At 38.6% G+C, this 8,061-nt stretch overlaps 1 long non-coding RNA gene across 1 annotated transcript; it reads right to left on the reverse strand.

Annotated features, from left to right (window-relative positions):
- Nucleotides 1–2,832: 2,832 nt before the first annotated feature.
- On the reverse strand, nt 2,833–5,408 carry LOC120104535 (uncharacterized). Its single transcript, XR_016396347.1, has 2 exons — nt 4,360–5,408; nt 2,833–3,897 (listed from the first exon to the last, which is right to left on the reverse strand). It is a non-coding gene; the product is annotated as an uncharacterized LOC120104535 (long non-coding RNA).
- Nucleotides 5,409–8,061: the final 2,653 nt, after the last annotated feature.

Genomic DNA, 8,061 nt, shown 5'->3' on the forward strand with positions numbered 1-8,061 from the left:
TGCACCCGCTCCTGATCCAATCGGCCACTATTGCCGAATCACCCGCAAAATGTTTTTTTAAAGCACAAAATATTGACTGAAAAATAAATCATCAATAAACATTTTTTACAAAAAATTATTATTATTTTTATAAAAACTGATACCAAAATTCCCACATCAATAGGCTATGGCCACGTAACCCAGTGACATGGGTCACACAAAGTGCCAAAAACCACTATTATTAACAACCGGAGGCAACGGTGTCTAAATACCACTATTCTAATATTGGTGGTGCGGTGTCGAAACAACTTTCTCACATATTACGAGTCGGCAGGGTCAACGAATAATTTTCATTAGCGGAGCCAGATTATAGCCATGCTAAGAATACATACATACAAAATAGATTTTTCATAGTTTGTTCCATCACATTTTCTAGATTTCATAACATATAACATAATTTTAAAATGAATATTAACATGCCTGGCTTGTTTAACTAAATACCAAATATACATCAAAATTTAATTAACTAATAAACTTTTTACCAAATAATTTTGGAAAACACACTTTGAAGCATTAGATTACTTATCTCTTTCGCTTTAAAACTACTTTAGGCAAACGGGTTAGGTGCCCCTATTTAATATCATTAAAATATTATTAATTTTAACATTATTTTGGAAGTCAAAATTAAACACTGCGGATAACAGCTTCATGCCCCCAGATCAGGTCGGTTAAGTGATTGTGCCTGATTGCCCAGATCGGTCCGAGCAAGGAGGATTCAATGGTAAATATCAAAAATGGTCAAATTTTGCTGGGGTTGAAGTAATAGGGCGGTCTACTGCCCGAGTATCGAGGTGGTGCAGGGCTAGGGATCAACTTGGATATGAGAAAAGGATGCCAGGGCTTTGAACTAAGATCTCCAGGTCTGGCATAGAGAGAGAATCTAGATCCAAGTCTTGGTCTAATTTTGATCATGGGCTCGGTCTAAGTGATTCGGGTCGACTATTAGGGAAAGGTCTAGATCTACTCGATTAAGGAGAGTAAAGGGCTAGTTTTTTTTTCCTATATCTTGGCCCAAAATAGAGATGAACATGGTCTAAAATGGATGAACACAATCCAAATTAAATACGACCCATAATGGATGAACAGGGCCAACACGACCCAAAATGAACATGGCCCAAAATGAGCACGACCCATAATGGGTGGCACACCAGCCACCGGAGGAGGAGGGAGGGGAGGGAGGAGGAGCTCGATGGTGGGTCAATGGCAGAGGAAGGAGAGAGCTCGTTCACCGCCACAATTCTCGTAGCGGTTGAGTGAGATCGGCAGCCGTTCAAAGTAGCCACGGAGCCGCCGTGGGGCTATCGCAAATATCGCCTCCGTTTTTCTAAGGAAGTAGCCACAATTCTAGCTTCTCTTTCGGCTATAGGCTGGTCGATTGGGCCTACCGGCTTGAGCCCCAGACGGCCCATTCTAGGCCAAATATCACAATTATCATCGTTTAAAATGAATGACCATCAACAGCGTTATATTCTACGGTGCCATCAAACTATCCATGCTCATAAATATAAGTAAGGAACTCTAATCGGAATAAGAGCGAATGAGGGTTGGCACGTGTGGTTTCACATTGGTAAGCCAGTCTGTTTGAAGGCTTCAGACATGACCCACAGGGAAAAGACAAACGCCAAACACCTGAATCCAGGCAGATCCCAGCGGACACACCATCTAATGAATCTTTCTTTGACTCCATAATAGTTTTGACACCATGCCATTTATCTGTTTTACACGAATTAGAATAACACACGCGCAAGCTTATTAATTAATTAGCCCGGTAACCGACGATCGTGATTTGTGCCCAATACATGATGTTTTCTTGTGATGGAGCCCGCGGTGACACATAAAATGGCTTCCAGCCCAGCTCCGATGCACGGAAGAAGAAGAGTTTGGCTTTGCCGAACTCCCTCACATGCATCCAGCTGGTGGATTCACACGGTTCATTGGTATAAGATATGCGCGGAGCAAGGTGGCTTAAATATGAGACCTTGCTGCTATATGGGCTGGGTGGAAGATAGGAGGAAAGGACGACAACGACGCAAACCAACTAAAGCAACCTTGTGAAGGGAGAAGGAAGGGCTGAAAGCGATGCAAAACAAGCGGCGTTTGGCCTCCAGAAAAAAAGGCACAGTAACCTGGGGAGCCGTCACCCCCCAGATTCGTATGATGTATCTTTGCCCCAAAGAAGGATTCACCTTCGCGCGAATCCACAGTCGGATCACCCACCGCACAGCTCTTAAAGCATTCCAATCGCCATCATTCATCCGCCGCATTCATTAGTTCTCAAAGCGGAATATATTAGAGTAAGTTGGAAATATCTATAAGTGAGAAGAGGAATGGTAGCAATAACTTCTGAGAAGAAGGATGAGTAATAATTTCTGAAAAGACGACTCGTCCTACTGCTCTCTTGGAGCAGGGGAGAAGAAGGATGAGTAATAATTTCTGAAAAGACGACTCATACTGCTCTCTTGGAGTAGTTGGAAATATCTCTAAGTACGTGGGAAGAAGGATGACCAATAATTTCTGAGAAGATGACTCGTACTGCTCTTTTGGACCAGTTGGAAATATCTCTAAGTAGGTGAGAAGAAGGATGGCTAATAATTTCTAAGAAGATGGTAATCTGAACCTTATGATGTGTTTATCTTTTAAATATCTATAAGTGGGTGAGAGGAGGGATGAGTAATAACTTCCGAGAAAATGACTCGTCCTGCTGCTCTCTTGGAGTGGTTGGAAATACCTTTAAGTAGGTGAAAAGAAGGATGACTAATAATTTCTGAAAAGATGGTAATTTGGACCTTGTGATTTGTTTATCTGTTAAATATCTATAAGTAGGTGAGAAGAGGGATGAGTAATAACTCCTGAGAAGATGACGCGTACTGCCCTCTCGGAGTAGTTGGATATATCTCTAAGTAGGCGAGAAGAAGGATGACTAATAATTTCTGAGAAGATGGTAATCCGAACCATGTGATTATTAGAATTATTAATCGCCGGGCAAAAAAGACGGAAACGCAGTTTGGGATCCCCCGCCATATGAGTGCGTGCAAATAGATTAGATCAGACCGAATCATAAGTAACTCCAATCCAACTCAATTTTCTGTTTGAGTTGGATCCACGACTATAACTTTTAACTCAATAGATCATTTAAGTTGGATCGGATCTATATATATAATCCTATCCCAATCCAAAAAATTTGAATTCGATTCCGATCCGAACCCCATTTAACTTTACAAAATAAATAGAAAGCAGATTTTAGTTTCTTGCACAATGCGTTTTAAAAATTCATGTACAATTAACAAATCCGAATCCCACCGAAATCTGAACGAACAAGCCGATGAATTAGAGTTAATTATAGAATTCTCTATCTTGTGGTGCTTATATGGTAAGCCTATCTAGAGGAAACTTTCAAATAGGCTGTAAAATTATTTTGGATTGCAGTGCTGAGATACATCTTCGGCAAACTGTTTACTAACACCAAGTTCAAGCATTGCTTAACTTCACTGTAAAAATCATTTTTAATATTTGCACAAATTCTCTATGTCCCAACTAAATGGTCCTCTTTGGCTACTGAAAATGAAATGTTAGGTGTATTATCAATGACAGTAATTCAAATACAGCGAGTCATGATATCCATCACTTATACGGATTTTAAGAGACAAAAGGCCGAAGGATGCCAACGCTTGGGGTGTGAATATTAATGATGTTTTTGGAAATTGCCCACACTGTTTGTAATGCTATTTTAGACTGGCTGCTCTTGGAATGGATTCTCTCAATTGATCTGTAGAAACTGAGCTCTCAATTGATCTGTAGAAACTGAGCTCTTGATCGTTGTTGTTGAACTTGTTCTCTCCCCAAACATGACACCAATATCTACATAGTCTCAGAAGAATGAAAAGAAAAAGAGTCAATATCTTCCATAATATCCATGAAAATGAAGTGTGCATATATAGTGAGAGAGAACATACCAAAGGCCATAGAACTCTGAGAATGCTTAGCCAATAATAAAAAAAATTGCCTAAATTTGTAAGAAAAATAAAAAAAGTCGGAACATAGAGTGAAAAATTCAAAATTGCTCCAAAAATCAAATGAATCGGATCGGGTTGGATCAAAATTTAGTAAACCCAGACCTAGTTCAAATAATGAAATGGGTCCAATTTAAAATCCGATCCGGCCCACGGGTTCTTTAAATCTGGTCAGCTTGGTCTAATGAGTAGGACAAAGTCTTATTCATTGAATTCATAGTATATGGAATGGATTCAATGCAATAGTTGTTTGGTACTTGATGGGAAGACATGAATGACCATTAAAGCTCACGGATCTTGCTAAGCTCACCTTTAAATGGGAAGATCCTTTGGTGGAGAGTATGACATGCCCATATTGAAGATGGTCGTGCCACTGATCGGTTATCTTATGATGATCGCATGAAAACTGAGACAGGAGAGCAGAAGTATAGTTTTCAGAAATCTTGCCTGTCAGTTGTATGAACGCAAGCTGATTGGCTCATCCCTGGATAAATAAATAACATAAAATTTGACACTTTCTCAATTCAAGAACGAATTATATCTTGCTACGATCAAGTTTAAAATATAGATTGTTCAATCAGAAATTTCAGCTATTTTCAAAAAACTACAACTTAGTAAAATATATAGTCAAATGAAAAAAATCTACCCAAGTGGAAATGAAAAAGAAACCTATTTTCAAACAAAAAATATATAGTCAAATATATATATAAAAAATGCATTATTCTAGGATCTATTTGGTATTGTTCTTATTTTTGTGTTTTTGTTTTTCTGTTGTAACTTGGTGGTATACTGCAAAGACATTGATGTTGAAGAGAGCACCTGCACAAAATTTCAGCTCGGAGATGAGGGAGATGTTACCTCGGAGGTTGCGGCGAGGGAGGTCGAGCGCCTCCACTACCGTTTGGTTCGGGCCAGTGCAGGTGACGCCGCGCCAGGAGCAGTAGGACCTTCGGCTGTTGGGGTCCCACCGTCCCAGTCCACCACCGTGAGCTCTCTGGAGAGCCACCATGGTGGGGCGATCCTGGAGCTGGGCGGCGGCGGCGGCGGCGGCGGCTGGCTGGCTGGCTCCCACATAGAAGAACCATCACAAGAGCATCGCAGCAGCGAAGGGAAGCCAAACAAGTACATATGAGGATATATTAGTCTTCTCATGATGCGAGGGAAATCATACCAAGCACATGTTGTTAGTTTGTTTGATGACAGATTAAATAGTATTATTAAATCATCTATAAAGCATCCATCTTTTGATAGACAAAGCTTATATGTTGGTCATGGACTATGGGGGTGCATTTTCTAGTCTTTTCTTGAAGGTCATGCCTATCTTTTGGCTTTGATATCAGAACGTTGGCCTCCCTGGTTGGAAAATGGAAAGGCAAGCCCCTAGCTTTCTTCTTGCTTCTGATGTCCAGATTTTTGCCCGTGGAACCAGGAGCTTTAAGTACTGGGGTAATTAATCACCGGTATATTTATTAACCGGTCTCTAACGTTTAATCCCTGTTGACTGGTTGTTTAACAATCAGTCCAGCCATATTTCAATATTTTATTATAAGACGAAAATGCCCTGAAAGAATATTTTATTGCTGGCGCCATCCCTCCCGAGCCTCCTACCGCGGCCGCGCCGCCGGAAATACCCCCGCCCCAGCCCTCTTCCGAGCTCCCTCGCTTTGCTGCGCCGCCGAGAATACCCCGGCCCTTGCCTAAGGGCATTTTCGGCCTTTCTAAAAAAAATAAAAGGAGCTCAAAGACCGAAAATTAAACTTGGTAAAGATATTGGTAGAAGATTTTAATACCGGTCAATCAGAACTTTTTGTTATAGCAGGGTCTTTTGGAGGGTGGGGAATTAAGTATTTCTAGTTTTTTTGCCCGTGAAACCAGGAGCTTTAAGTATTTCTAGTTTTGTGCTCCCATAGGCCCTACATCAGAGATATCAACGGTCTTGATGCACCTGGTCTGCACTTAGGATTCCAAAAGGCACCTCTGCTCCTCTGTTTGGAGTCAGCTAACTTGATTGCATGCACTTTCTCGTTACAAGTAAAAGTGCTCGTTTCATGTTTCCTGTATGTTTTGATTTCAATGGCAAACATCATGACATGGTGTGCGATAGGCCAGTTTCTAAAGCCAAGATTTGTTAGGTTGCTACATATTTATGAAAGAAAGAGAAATGCGTCTTTAGAGAGGATAGATGTTAATGGCATCCATTAACCTGATGCCCTCATTTATTAGCTATATATATATATATATATATATATATATATATATATATATATATATATATATATATATATATATATATATTAGGTCACTTGCAATAGTTTCTTGCACTCCAAAAACTTTGGGACAATAACACGGCCATCCTACACAATCCATTATAACACGAAGCTAACAATTATTTTTGGCTTCCAAATTCACCTCAAACAAAATATAAAAAATAAAAACTTATTTTTTATTTATTAAATACAACTAATACTGGTTCAGAGTGTCTAAATCTATACATAAATACCAAACCTACAATTCTCAATATATAGAAAATTACTAAGCTACAAATTCATAATTAACTAAAAAATTAAAATTTAGCTACAAAATCGCCAAATTTACTAGCACGAACTTAAAATTTAAGCCATCCTTTATTCCTACTGATCCTACTTGTCCGAAAAAAATAAAAATAAATAAATATACATGAGCGATATAGTTCAATAAGTAACTCTTATACTACCTTATCAGGTCAAACATAAGTTTTACTATGCCAATACATCATTTCATAAAAATAACAATTATCACAAAAATATATTTTATAGTGCAATATATTAAAACAAATCATAAAACCAATGAACAAATCATCAATATTTCATAAACATAGTTCCAAGTTCATTTTGCAAATAAATTAATAAATTATTCTTCTGCTATTTAGCACATCATAGTTTGAAACATTACTCACGGATATTCATACTACGGTTACTTTAAATTCGTGATAGGGCTTGTGCTACAGTCAAGTGGACCAGGCCCGAACCAGGCCATCACACAGTTAATCAAACTTTTTGGGGCATTAAATATCTTTTTAAGATGTTTTTCTCAAAAACTCTGGAAGTGTCCATCTCATTCATGGTTTATACTATAATTTCAGCTCATTGGCGGCGGAGCATATTGAAAACATCAGATAGGAGAATTATGGTACCCTCCTGATTTAGTTTCAGAATATTTTGTTTTCTGACTTTATTGGATGCATTTATACTAAAATTATATGATCTGTCCTATCCACCCAAAAAAAAAAATCAATTCATTCGTCTCTTCTCATAATTCTGCTGATTAAGATTTGTTTCAACAAAATCCTAATGATAAATAAAGTGTAATCAGAATTCAAATGCATCATACACCATATGTTAAAAAAAAAAATTGCATACCTATCACACAGGCCAGGGCAGCAGCAATGTTCCCCATAAGTTGGTCATTACGAGAGTTTTTTTTTCTGAAAAAAAATAAAATAAAGTAGTTATGAGAGTTTTAAGTTGTTCACTTGATAACTTGGTTATAACAAAACAAAGAATTGTATAAACAAAACAATGGATATGTTTGTGAAATGTTTTTTTTTTTGAAAATTCAATAACTAATTGTTAATCGATCGAGTCAATTCCTTATGATTCTTAGCCTCAAGACAAAGCTAAACACAAACAAGAAGCTCCATGACTGGGGATTCCATGCGGGCGCACAACTAGAAGTCTAGAACCGGTAAGATTAGATGGTGTGATAGATATTCTACTAGTATTCCATACAATTTTCTGGCAATGGTACATCCTCTTCCTCACTCACACCAGCTGCTTGGCCATAGGAATTAGGCAGTGTCAATCTGAGCTATCTTGTACACATAAAAAACTACATACAGGAGGGGAAGTGAGACCTTTTCTTCTAATGTTATCACAACTGAACAGCTTTTGATTAAGACCATGGAACAGGACAGCTCTAGTTGTGGATGGATGGGATGGGCCCTCACTGGTTGTCTTGGTACTCCCAAAAGGAA

Source organism: Phoenix dactylifera, chromosome 9 (genome assembly GCF_051530095.1).
Source record: "Phoenix dactylifera cultivar Ajwa chromosome 9, Ajwa_hap1_PhDact_Kaust_v1.1, whole genome shotgun sequence".
Lineage (NCBI taxonomy): Eukaryota > Viridiplantae > Streptophyta > Magnoliopsida > Arecales > Arecaceae > Phoenix > Phoenix dactylifera.